General features: G+C 35.9%; 1 pseudogene; it reads left to right on the top strand.

The window, feature by feature from the left end:
• Positions 1–640: 640 nt before the first annotated feature.
• LOC138828890 (zinc finger protein 280D pseudogene) lies at positions 641–2,080 on the top strand (annotated as a pseudogene).
• The last annotated feature ends 11,923 nt before the right edge of the window (positions 2,081–14,003 follow it).

The raw sequence follows: 14,003 nt of genomic DNA, 5'->3' as shown, positions 1-14,003 counted from the left end.
ATTGATTTTTGGGGGTTAAATTTATGCCCTACTATCTTGCCAAAGTTTTGAATCAGCTTGAGTAATTTGGGAGTGGAGTCCATGGGATTCTTTAAATACAAGATCATGTCATCTGCAAAGAGCGAGAGTTTTATTTCTTCTTTCACTATTTGGATCCCCTTTATGTTTTTGATCTTGTCTTATTGCTGTAGCTAGGCATTCTAATACTAGATTGAAGAGAATTGGAGAGAGTGGACATCCTTGTCTTGTTCCTGAGTTAAGAGGAAATGGGTTTAGTTTTTGACCATTAAGTGTAATGCTGGCTGTAGGTTTGTCATACAGAGCCTCATTATATTGAGTAATGTTCCATGGATTCCTAATTTTTCCAAAACCTTCATCATAATCGGGTGTTGGGGCACGCGCGCGGGGCCGTGCCAGCTTCCCTCCCCCCCACTTCCTCCCATGTCTCCCTTCCCCCTCTCCCACTTCCCATGGGTCAGGCTGCTGGCTCCACAATGGGAACCGCCGCCACCCCCACTGCTGCAGCTGCCTCTTGATAGTTTTTCGCGCTCCTCCTTTTTCTCCTCCTCCTCCGCCTCCTCCTCTTTCTCCTCCTCTTTTAGGGCTCCAGTCAGGCCGAGCTGGCTCCGCTCACGAAAATTCAGACATGGCAGAACTTTATATGGAATGTGAAGAAGAGCTAGAGCCATGGCAGAAGAAAATAAAAGAAGTTGAGGAGGATGACAATGATGAACCAATCTTTGTTGGAGAGATAGCAAGTTCAAAACCAGCAATTTCAAATATTTTGAACAGAGTTAAACCAGCGCATATTCAAGGGGAATAAAGAATGGTGTGCTCAGTCGAGGTATTTCTGCTGCATTCAAGTCTACAAGTCAACACAATACGAACCCATCAAATCCAGTTGCTGCCTCGCCAGTAAATTTTCATCCTGAATCTAGATCTTCAGATAGCTCTGTTATTGTACAGCCTTTTTCTAAACCTGGCTATTTAACAAAGTCATCCCGAGTTGTATCTAGTAATTCTTCTGAGTTACTGTTTGACTTGACCGAGAATACAGAATTACCACAGTACCAAGGGATACCAACAATTTCTGGAGCAGGTCTGAATGAAAATTTGTTTTTATCAAAACGTCCTTCTGCTTCTGAACAGTGTAAATCCAAAAAATCCCAAGCCTGGTGAAAGTGTTTCTGTAACAGATTTCTCAGCTGTATTCCCTGTAGTTAAAACTCCTTCACTGATTTCTCCCCAAGCTATGCCATCAAAAGGTGAAAATACTTCATCAAATTAATCTAAAGATGGAACGCCTTTTCCACGAGCTTGTCCAAAGTGCAATATTGATTTCAATCTTCTGGATCCTTTGAAAAATCACATGCAGTATTGTTGTCCAGACATGATAAATGACTTTTTGGGACCAGATAAAACAGAAAACTCAAATACAGCAAATAAAGCTATGACTGCTGATTCAGAGAAAGGAAAATTGATCATGTTAGTTAATGACTTTTATTATGGAAAACATGAAGGAGATATCCAGGAAGAACAGAAGACTCATACAACCTTTAAATGCTTCAGTTGCTTGAAAGTTCTCAAAAATAATATTAGGTTTATGAACCACATGAAACACCACTTGGAACTTGAGAAGCAGAGCAGTGAGAGCTGGGAAAACCACACCACCTGCAAGCACTGCTACCGGCAATTTCCCACACCCTTCCAGCTGCAGTGCCACATCGAGAGTACACACACTCCTCACGACTTTTCTACCATTTGTAAAATCTGTGAATTATCATTTGAAACAGAACATGTTCTTTTACAACATATGAAGGACAATCATAAACCCGGTGAGATGCCATATATCTGCCAGGTTTGCAATTATAGATCATCATCATTTTCTGATGTAGAAACTCATTTTTGAACATCTCATGAAAACACTAAGAATTTACTTTGTCCATTTTGCCTCAAAGTTATCAAAATTGCAACACCCTATAAGCATCATTATATGAAGCATCAGAAAAAAGGAATACATCGTTGTAAAAAATGCAGACTGCAATTTTTGACCTGCAAGGAGAAAACACTTCGTACTTGATGCTATTACATTTTTTAAATAAATAAGCATTCTCTACGTGATCACTTGAGGGGTTAACTCTTTCTATAAATGTGTTTAATCACTCGAGTACTGTATTAAACATCCATAATCATTATCAGGAACTTGTGATTGAGATGAGAAAGAAATATCTAGATTTCTCGCTTCTCTTTTCCTCTTCTCCTTTTTCTAGTGAGAATTCTCAGCCTTTCTCCAAATTCTCCTATTAATAAAGAAAGAATGACACATTGTGGATATCAAGCAAAAGGCTCCAAAGCCTGAGTTTTATTGTTTCAGAAATAGATGAAATAAATCAGAGTGGCCCAAGGAAGAAGAAAAGCAAGATGTTTACCTTTCTGGCTTCAACAATAGAGACTGAACACGACTCTAAACATCTAATAAACAATTTTCCTTAGCTAATTTTTAAAAAATATTGTTTTTTAATAAATAATAATTTTAACAATTAAAAAATTTAAAATATGTAGTAATTTGCTGTTTGCTTTTAGTAGGCATGAAATAAGACTGCATTAACATTGTGTGAGTTGAGAGGCTAAATTTTATCAGAATCCAAACAAAATGAAAAATATATGATTTTAAGAAAATAGCTTTTAGGTAAATTTTCAACATGACATACACACAGGGACATCTTTTTTCTTCTTTTCCTCTCCACACTTCAATAAGCAGTTCATGTAATTCAAATAGCTGTGTTTCTTTCAGAAATAGATTACACATAAACAAGTTAAAAGATGAGAACCATTATTGGTGGTGCATTCTTTAAAAATAGCAGTCAAATAACTATTAACCATAATTCCAAAATAATAATCAAATGCTCTTGAAAAGAGAAGATTGTAAGCAGAATATACAAAAAGTGATAGTGCCAGCACTGCTTCAGGAGCTGCTGTCTGATATTTAAGATTTCTAGTAAATGACAATTTTTAATCAAGATTAAATGCTTTCAGGAACCAAATTTTTTCTAGTTATATTTTATTGAAGGAATATGTTGTTCAAAATTAATGAAAGGGTAACAGGTTATAACCTGTAGAAAGAATGCTTACACACTCATTGTGGTAGGCATTAAATACCTTCCCAAAATATCTATAGTCCTGAAATATCTAATCAATCAAATGTAGATTTACATTTTATATATAAGTTTGTAAAATAATCACCTTTCATTGCCCAAGGAACACAAATTTGAATAATTATCAGATGGGCAAAGTATACTCAAAAGTCCCAGTTGTAGTTCGAAAGGGACATCATTAGGTAAGAAACATCAGAAAGATGTAAAGATGCTACATTAGAAGATTAAGAAAAAGACAAGAACAAACATACTGAAGTTTCTGGGAAGCGGAACAGGAAGTATATGCCTTTTCCACTAGATTCACCTGAAAAATATTTTAGCTCTGTAGGAGGCTCTATTTTAATCTAGTGAGACTTATTTTAGATTTCTGTCCTTTAGAAATGTAAATGATAAATACGGATTATTCAAGACAATTAACTTGTAAAAATATTTTACAGCAGATTTGGTGTAGTAAGCTAAATCAACTACAGCCTTTTCCTGATGCAACTACAAGGATACCACGAATCCTAGTTTCTGAGAATAAGAAAAAGTTGCCACCAGCTTTATACACATGTAAGATGTACATACTACTAAGGGCCTTTCATTAATGAAGTCTTGAATTCCTAAATAATATTTAAACAAGAAGCTCCCTATCTTCATTTTCATATTTGGGGATCACTAAGTACCAAAGTTATGTGGAAGGCTAGGGTAAGAATATAGAAATGAAATATGTCTCCTGTTATTATAAAGATAAATTATGTTATTTTGATTTACAGTTTCTAAGATAATAAAAAATAAGGTAAAACCGAAATGGTAACTCAATCTTTTCTCCTTCCTAACTTTCCAACAGAAATTAGAGAATCCAGTAAAGATAAGCAATCCCAGGATAGTATAGGATGTTATAGGATCACCGGATGGTGAAAAAGAAGTTAACAAAAATGGGTTCCATGGAACAATGGGAAAAAATATCTACACCTACAGATTGTGATATGGCTAGAAAATAGTTTGCCCTATGCTAAGTCTTTGACATTTTAGCTACTTTCATCCCTTAGGAAATGACTTTATTAATACTCAAGGGTTTGCAGCTTATAACCCAGCAACAAATAATGCTTCTAAATGTAAACAAGCATGATACTAAGAGTAACCAAGGCTACTTGCATTGCTATAGCTGATAAAGTAGAATGATCTTGGGGAATAGTCAAGCAATCTTGAACTTTTTTATACCTTTCTTCTTCTCCAACACAAGAAGTCCTAGTCTAGATATGTAAAATTTCAATAAAAGATTTTTATGCTTTTTATCGTTCACATTAAAGCAAATACACTTTTCCTTTTTGCAAGCCTGACTTTGAACCAGTCAGACCCTCACCATATTTTATAGACAAACGTTTACTGCTTTGGCTTAGGCGTTTTCTTTCCTTTGGTTGTTGCTCTCTATTATTTTCACAGCTACATAGAAAAAAAGATAAATCCATTTTACTTATGTTGGATTGTTCAAAGTCTAGCTGTCTTCAGTTTTCTGTTCCCTTCTTCACTGTTAATTGAAGTTTAATTATTGCTCTTTAAATGATAACAAAAACGTGATACTTTAACGTATATTCTCATTGAAACCAGTGAATACAGGAGTGTAGGCGATTGTTTTATAATTGTTTCAAATATTTTCCTTGGCTATTTTCATTATTCCCTTTGTTCCTGTCTTCTAATCAGGAACACAAGGTTACACAAAAGAGCTTCCTAAGGAATAGGATGTTAGGCAGAAAAAAACAGATATATAATTAAAGGTTTTCATCTCTTAAGAGACTGAAAAGCTCAGAAGACATTGTGTTATTACTTGTACAGTTAAGATGACTTGAATGTTTTGGTTCTTAAAATAATTCAAATGCATGTAAAATGTTACAGTTGTTCCAAAAAATGATTATGGTTTATATTTTTCTGCTTCAATGAGATGAAATCTATTACAAGGTTGGAGGGCATATTTATTTTAGGGTAGAAGGGGTAATCTTAGAAAGCCAAGGGAGTTTCCTAAAACAACACTGCCTATCACATATCAGTTAATTATATTTATGACATATAAGTATATAAACATACAAATATGAATTGAGTGAGAAATGTGTGATTTACACAATTGATTCAATGACATTTAAAACCAGAGTTCACTTCTCTACGTTTATATAAACTAGTATATCTAGTGAGGATTTAAAGGTTTTTATAATACATATTTTAACATTTATACCAAAATATTAGTTTATTTGTAACTGTTTACTTTTAATTTTTGTCGGTCATGGAGCTTGAAATCTTGACCTGGACGATGTCGGTCAGGTCTTCAGTTCAAGACTAGTTATCTACCACTTGAGCCACAGCCAGTTTTCTGGTGGGTCATTGGAGATAAGGGTCTCATGGTCTTTCCTGCCTAGGCTGGCTTTGAACCATGATTCTCAGCTCTCAGCCTCCTTAGTAAATAGCGTTACAAGTATGAGCCATTGGAGCCTAGCAACATAATTATTTTTTACACATTTATGAAATATGAAGTGATATTCCTATTCATTTATATGTTGTTTAATGATCAAGCCACATCATATCCATTAATTTCTGCATGTAACATTTCTTTATGGGGAGAATGCTCAAAAAGTTATCTTCTGACTGTGATGAAATATCTATTCTTAAGTATAATCACTTTGCTTCCTGTAGTATAAAATTAATATATTTACTTTTAATCATGGAAGTTTGCTAATTAAAGTTATATAAAACATGAATTGTAAAGTGAAAGAAATTCATAGTTCCTTTGCTTGTTTAAAGAAAATAATTATGCATTTTTTCAATTATATTTCTTTGGGAATATGTAGCATTCATTGATTTAACTGTTAAAATTGATAACAGTTACATTATATCAAGTAGATTCAAATTGTATTTGAAAATTACACACTTAACACAAATATACTTCACTTTCTTCTAAGACATAATTAAAATAATAGTATAGCAAAGCTTGGTGTTAGTTCTTCATGTGTAGAATCATAGAAACTCAGGAAGCTAACACCTGAATATTTTAGCTCAATATCAGTCCAAACAGAAAAAAATGTGAAAATTTAACTCCAATTAGCCAGCAGGAGGCAGAAGGTGAGGATGTGGCTCAAGGAATAGCGTGTCATCAGCCCTGAGCAAAAAATACAATGGAGACCATTAAACATTGTGTTCAAGCACTAAAAATGGAATATACACAAAAGACAACAACAAAAAAATAGTATGAGCATCAGTAATGAAGACAAAATAGTAGAAAAGATCATGAGAAATATTGTGAAAACATCTGGAAGACAGAAATTATTAGATAGAATTTTGATTCATGAGAGGTAAAAGTAACAGTATAATTTGGACAATCTCATTGTAGTCATATGTGTTGAAACATGGCTATTAGGTAACATGTGAAAGAGCAGACTGGATTACCTGACATATCAGACTTCGTCTGTAACTATGCATTATCTCACTCTGCAAAAATCTAAAATCGTGCTTGTTAATTTAAAAAAAACCTCATGTTAGAGACTGTTTGGTCCACAAAGAATGGGGTCCTTATTTTGAGGCTTCAGACCAGTGCTTTTTTTTTTTATAACCACACCTGTTTTACCCCTCTTCCCTGGTGCAGCTATACCTTACTAAGCTGGCACCAAGCCAAGGCTTTGAACTAGACCTCCCCGCCTTTTTACATTTAGAAGCATTATTTGTTGCTGGGTTATAAGCTACAAACCCTTGAGTATTAATAAAATCATTTCCTAAGAGATGACAGTAGCTGTGTAAACAAACCTAAACTGTCAAAGACTTAGGATAGTGAAAACTAATTTCTAGCTATATCACAATCTGTAGGTGTAGATTTTGTTTCCCATTGTTCCATGGGACGCATTTTTGTTAACAAATCGTATTCTGCTGTCTTTTCATAAGAAATCATAGAGGTGATTTTTTTGCCTCTTATTCAATTATATCTAATATTTTAAAGTAGATTTGTCCTAATATAATATTAATTTAATCGATTATTTCATTAGGGTGATGGTGGTCTGATTTTTTTTCCAGTACATCTTATCGCTTACAATAAATGAGAACATGTTGTATCAGTATCCTATTAATATAACAAAATACATTATAAAATTAACTTAAAAGGAGGAAAGATAAATCTTGACTTCTGATTTTATACATTTCATTGTATGTTTCTTATCCTCATTGCTTTGGATTGCTGGTGGCACAGTACCCCATGTCAGGAACATGAGATGGATTATTTGTATTCATGGAAGCGAGGAAGTAAAGAAGAGGTGGAATAGGAGTGTGGGAAGGGAGAAAGAGGAGCAGGGGAAGAGGGAGAGGGAGAAGGAAAAAGAGAAGGAGAAAGAGAATTAAAAGAAGGAAGAGGAAGAAAGGACTTTGATGTTAACATCCTCTTTGATCACAAGTTCTCAGTGACCAAATCTTTATGACTATGCCCACTTGAAAGGGTTCACCTTTTTACGGCAACATAGTGAAAGCTAATTATTAATCCCAATCCTTTTTGTTTTCAGATTTCATTTATTGCGTGGTGGATAGATACATCTATACAATTGTGATAACTTCTGTTCCTAAATATTTACATGACTTAATCAGAGAAGCTATTTGGCATAAAGGAGGTTGGGTTATACAATTGCTGGAGAAATGAATGAAATATTTAGAGGACAAATGCTTTTAATTTGACAGATAAGGAAGTTTCAAGAGATTTCATTTTTTTTAATTTAATTTTATTTTATTGTGAACATACTGTACAGAGGAATTACAATTACATGGGCAGGATAATGCGTACATTTCTTACCAAGCATTGCAGCCTCCTCCTTTGTTTACCCTTCACATCCCTTCCCAGCCTTCCCCCTCCCCCCCTCCCAAACCTTCACCTTCCCCCCCTCCCCCATCCCCCTCCCGCACCAACGTTGTAAAGCTCGTTTTGGACATGACAACTTGTACTTCTCATTGTTGCAACAGGTTCACCTGTATCCTTAAACAACTGGTTTTTCCCCATCTCCTCCAGTTATACTGACATGAAATATAGTGAAAGCAGGGGTTATACTGTGGGGGAGGGACATACAAAGCAACAAAGAGATAATCTTATAAATGCTTTAGAAACACATGGATAAAAGAAAAAAAACATTAAAATACACATCTAAGGGTTCATTTTCCTGACATCACATTATCTGACCTTTTCCGCTTGACTCATACATATACTAGTTATTACAAATAAGGGAAACCATGGGACCTATGTTTCTTTGGGCCTGGCTTAATTCACTTAATATAATTTTTTACAAATTTTTCCATTTCCTAACAAATTGGGCAATGTCATTCTTTCTGATGGAGGCATAGAATTTCATTGTGTATATATACCACATTTTCTTGATCCATTCATCTACTGAGGGGCATCTGGGTTGGTCCCATATCTTAGCTATGGTAAATACTGCTGCAATAAACATAGTTGTTCTGGTAGCTTTAGTGTGGTCTTGTTTGTAAACATTTGGGTAAATGCCCAAAAGTGGGATTGCTGGGTCATAGGGGAGTTCTATGTGAAGTCTTTTAAGGAACCTCCATACTGCTTTCCAAAGTGGTTGAACAAGTTTACATTCCCACCAACAATGAAGTAAGGTTCCTTAATGTCCACATCCCCTCCAGAATCTGTTTTTGTTAGAGTTCTTGATTTTTGCCGTTCTAACTGGAGTGAGGTGATATCTCAATGTTGTTTTGATTTGCATTTCTTTTATGGCTAGGGATGTTGAACATTTCTTCATATGTCTATTGGCCATCATTCTTTCTTCTTCAGAGAAGTTTCTCTTTAAATCTTTAGCCCACTTATTTATTGTGCAGTTGTTTCTTTGAGGATTTGTTGTTGGGGGATTTAATTTTTTTGAGTTCCAAGTATATTTTAGATATGAGACCCTTGGCCGTTGTATGGCTAGTAAAGATCTTCTCCCAATCCTTGGGCTTTCTATTGATCTTGCTAGCTATGTCATTTGCCCTGCAAAAGCTCTGCATCTTTATGCAATCCCATTTGTCCAACCTATCTTTGATTTGTTGTGTTTCCGGGTCTCTATTCAGAAAATTTCGGCCTGAGCCAAGGAGACCTAGGGTTTCTCCTATTCCATCCTTTAATATTTTCAGAGTGTCTGCTTTGAGTTCAAGGTCTTTGATCCATTTTTAGTTGATTCGGGTGCAGGTTGATATATAAGGATCTAGCTTTAGTTTTCTACATGTAGTTAACCAATTTTGCCAGCACCATTTAATGAAGAGGTTATCTTTCTTCCATTCTATTGTTTTAGCTCCCTTATCGAATATTAGATGGCTATAGGTCTATAGGTTCATTTCTGGGTTTTCAATTCTATTCCATTGGTCCTCAGGTCTGTTATTATGCCAATACCAAGCTGTTTTGATAACTATGGCATTATAGTAGAGTTTGAAGTTTGGTATTGATATTCCTCCAGCAGTGTTCTTTCCGTGGAGGAGCGTTGTTGCTATTTGGGGTCTGTTATTGTTCCATATGAATTTGTGGTTTGCCTCTTCTATTTCCTTGAAGAATGAGGTTGGAATTTTGATAGGTATGGGTTGAATTTGTACATAGCCTTGGGAAGAATTGCCATTTTCACAATGTTAATCTTTCCAATCCAGGATCATGGGAGGTTTTGCCATTTTTTAAGTTCTGTGTTGATTTCCTTTTTTAAGATTTTAAAGTTTTCATCATAGAGGTCCTTCACTCCTTCGGTTAAGTTAATTCCTAGGTATTTTATTTTTTGAGGTGCTATTACAAATGGAGTTGCTTTCCTAATTTCAGCCATACTTTTCTCATTGTTGGCATACAGAAAAGCCATTGATTTTGGGGGGTTAATTTTATAACCTGCTACTTTGCCAAAGTTTTGAATCAGCTTGAGTAATTTGTGAATGGAGTATATGGGATACTTTAAATACAAGATCATATCATCTGCAAAGAGGGAGAGTTTTATTTCTTCTTTCCCTATTTGGATCCCCTTTATGTCTGCATCTTGTCTTATTTCTGTAGCTAGGCATTCTAATACTAGATTGAAGAGAAGTGAAGAGAGTGGACATCCTTGTCTTGTTCCTGAGTTAAGAGGAAATGGCTTTAGTTTTTAACCATTGAGTATAATGCTGACTGTAGGTTTGTCATATACAGCCTTTATTGTATTGAGGAATGTTTTGAGGAAGGTTTTAAAACCTTCATCATAAAGGGGTGTTGGATCTTGTTGAATGCTTTTTCTGCATCTATTGAGATAACCATGTGGTTCTTATTCTTGCTCCTGTTGATGTGATGAATAATATTAATTGATTTGCGTATATTGAACCAGCTTTGCATCCCTGAAATGAATCCTGTTTGATCATGGTGTATGATTTTTTGGATGAATTGTTGAAGTTGATTGGCCAAAATTTTGTTGAGAAATTTTGCATCAATGTTCATCAAAGAAATGGGTCTATAGTACTCTTTCTTTGATGAGTCCCTGCCTGGTTTTGGGATGAGGGTTATGATGGCTTCATAGAATGTATTCGGTAGTGAGATTTCTCTTTCAATTTCATGGAAGAATCGGATGAGTATTCGTGTGAGCTCTGCTTTGAAGGCCTTGTAGAATTCCGCTGTAAAACCATCTGGTCCTGGACTTTTTTTAGCTGGGAGGTCTCTTATTGCTGTTTCGATTACAATGCTTGATATGGGCCTGTTGAGCTGGTTCAACTCATCTTGGTTTAGTTTTGGCATGTCAATATTTGCTAGGAAAAGGTCCATTTCTGTCAAGTTTTCAAACTTATTAGCCTAAAGTTTTGATAAGTATTCCCTTATAGTATTCTGAATCTTGGTTTTTTCCGTGGTGATGTTTCCATTTTCATGTCTGAGTTTATTAATTTGGGTGTGTACGCTCCTTTTTCTGATAAGATTTGCTAAGGGTCTGTCAATTTTGTTAAGTTTTTTGAAGAACCAACTCTTTGTTTTGTTGATCCTTTCTGTAGTTTTTTTTGGATTCTAATTCATTTAATTCTGATTTAATTTTGATTATTTCTTTCTGTCTAATGGATTGGGTTTTATCTTGCTGCTCTTTTTCAAGGAGGTTTAGATGTGTCATTAATTTGCTAGTTTCAGATCTATCCAATTTGTTGATGTAGGAGCTCAGAGCTATAAACTTGCTTCTCAGTACTGCCTTTGCTGTGTCCCAGAGGAACTGGTAATTTGTGTGTTCATTTTTGTGGAATAGCATGAACATTTGAATTTCCTTTCTGATCTCTTCCATGACCCACTCTTGATTCAGCAGTGTGTTTTTCAGCCTCCATGTGATATCACACTTTATTTGGTGGCTTTTGGTGTTGAGTTCTAATTTTATTCCCTTGTGGTCAGAGAGAATACAAGGTATAACTTCAATGTTTCTGAATTTAGACAAGCTTGCTTTGTGGCCTAAAATGTTTTCTATTTTAGAAAACATTCCATGTGCTACTGAGAAAAACGTGTATTCTGATGCTGCTGGGTGAAATGTTCGGTAGATGTCTGTTAAGTCTAGTTGATCTATGCAGCTGTTTAGATCTGCGGTTTCTCTGTTGAGTTTTTGCCGAGTTGATCTATCTAGTGGGGAGAGTGGTGTGTTAAAATCCCCAACAATTAATGTCTTTGGATCTATATGGGATTTGAGGGAAAGTAATGTTTCTTTGATAAATTTGGGTGCTCCATTGTTTGGCGAAGAGATATTTAGAATTGTAATATGCTCCTGAAGGAGAGATCCTTTAAGTAGTATGTAGCGACCTTCTTTATCTTTTCTCACGAATTTTAATTTGAAGTCTATTTTATCTGATATTAGGATTGAAACTCCCGCCTGTTTATGGGGGCCATTTCTTGGTAGATTTTGTTTCAGCCTTTAACATTGAAAACGTGTTTGTTTTTACGGGCAAGATGTGACTTCTGCAGGCAGCAGATAGAAGGGTCTTGTTTTTTAATCCAACTAGACAGGCTATGTTGCTTAATTGGAGAGTTCAGGCCGTTAACGTTAAGAGATAGGACTGAGAGGTATTTGGGAGTTCCTGCCATGTTATCCACCTTATTGGGGGCTCCGAAATGTGGGTTCAGACTATGGTTCTTGGATTCTCAGTTTGGGTGCAGTTTCTTGGCCTTTGTTGTGGTCTTGTTGGTTTTCTATGTGTAGGACATCTTTAAGAATCTTTTGTAGGGCTGGTTTGGTGGAGATGTATTGTTTCAATTTTTCTTTGCTATGGAAGGTTTTTATTTGGCCTTCAGTTATGAAGGAGAGTTTAGCTGGGTTCAGTATTCTTGGTTGATAGTTGTTTGATTTTAGGGCATGGCATATGTCATTCCAGGCTCTTCTTGCTTTGATTGTCTCTGCTGAGAAATCTGAGGTGATTCTAATTGGTTTCCCTTTGTAGGTGATTAACCTTTTCTCCTTGACAACTTTAAGGTTCTTTTCCTTGGTTTGAGTTGATCCTGTGTGGATTATAATGTGATGGTGGGATGTCCTATTCTGGTCTGGTCTATTTGGGGTTCTAAAAGCTTCTTGTATCTGAATAGGCCTAACTTTTTGCATGTTTGGGAAGTTCTCTGCTAGGATCCTGTTAAACAAATTTCCTAGACCATTAACTTCTGTTTCTAGGTGCTCCTCTACACCAATTATCCTTAGATTAGGCCTTCTGATGTTGTCTTCCAGGTGTTGGATAGATCTATCATATTTCTTGGACTTGTCTTGGATGGTTGTATGTTCTTTCTCTGTAATATCTAGGCGGTCTTCAATCCCTGAGATTCGATCTTCTGCATGGTCTAACCTGCTGTCAAGACTCTCTACTTTGTTTCTTATCACTTTTCCTTCTAATTGGTCAGCTTGGATGGCTTCAAGTTCTTTGTTGAAGCTCTGTTTTAGGTCTTGTATGAATTTCTTTACTTCCTTAATTTGGTGTTCAGTGTTTGTTCTCAAATCACTTAGTTGATTGGTTATGGTTTCTTTGGACTCCCATTCCTTCTGTTGGCTTCCATTCAGCATTCCCTTTGTGGTCTCCCTGACTTCCTTCAGCTCTTTGTTAATGGATTCCATGAATGCCTTTAGTGATCTTTGTGTATTATCTACCTTCTCTCTCAATTCCTGAATTAGTCTTTGATTAGATTCCTCCCGTTTGTGGGATTCCTGCAGTTCTCTTTCTTCACGTTCGTGGGATTCCTGCAGTTCTCTTTGAGTGTTAGCCTGCTCACGCCATTCCTCCTTTCTCTTTGAGTATTCTCAAGTTGTTCACGCAAATCCTGTATCAGTTTTTGAGCAGCTTCCTTACGCTTATGATATTCCTGTATAAACTTTTGGGATGCCTCCTCTCTCTCCCTATCACGCTCATCCAGAGTCCTTTGTAAGTTGTCAAACTTCTCATTTGTCATGTTTGCCACCAGTGTTTGAAGAGCTATTTGGGAACTCTCCTCTGGGTTGTTCATTATCTAATCTGACCCCTGATTATCAAGATTGGGAATTGAAATACCCGGATTTGCCTTTTTTTGTGTGTTTTTCCGGCTTACTCTGCCCATTTGAGATGAAAATAGCACCAGTTTGTGCTAGAACACTATCTTAAGGCAACCATCAACCAACATTTGCATTTATACAGTCAATAGTCTACAGATACAATCTAGTTCAATAGATACATCTATTCAACATCAAACAACTATACATTAATGGGCTTCGAACCGCAGAGAAGAATTTGGAAAAACAGAAATTTTTAGGGTTAGGGAGAGATGTGGGTAAAAAATAGGAATAGATTGGTGTGGGGAGGCACAGGGAGAGTTAATTATGTCCTAATCTCAATGCAGGAAATAGGTTGGGTAGGATGCAAGTAGAGAGAGAGAGAAAAAGA

This window comes from Dipodomys merriami, unplaced genomic scaffold, assembly GCF_024711535.1.
Source record: "Dipodomys merriami isolate MVZ:Mamm:240054 unplaced genomic scaffold, mDipMer1.0.p SCAF_167, whole genome shotgun sequence".
Taxonomy (NCBI): Eukaryota; Metazoa; Chordata; class Mammalia; order Rodentia; family Heteromyidae; genus Dipodomys; species Dipodomys merriami.
Note: the sequence above shows the minus strand (reverse complement) of the source record. Positions and strands in the feature narration are given on the sequence as shown.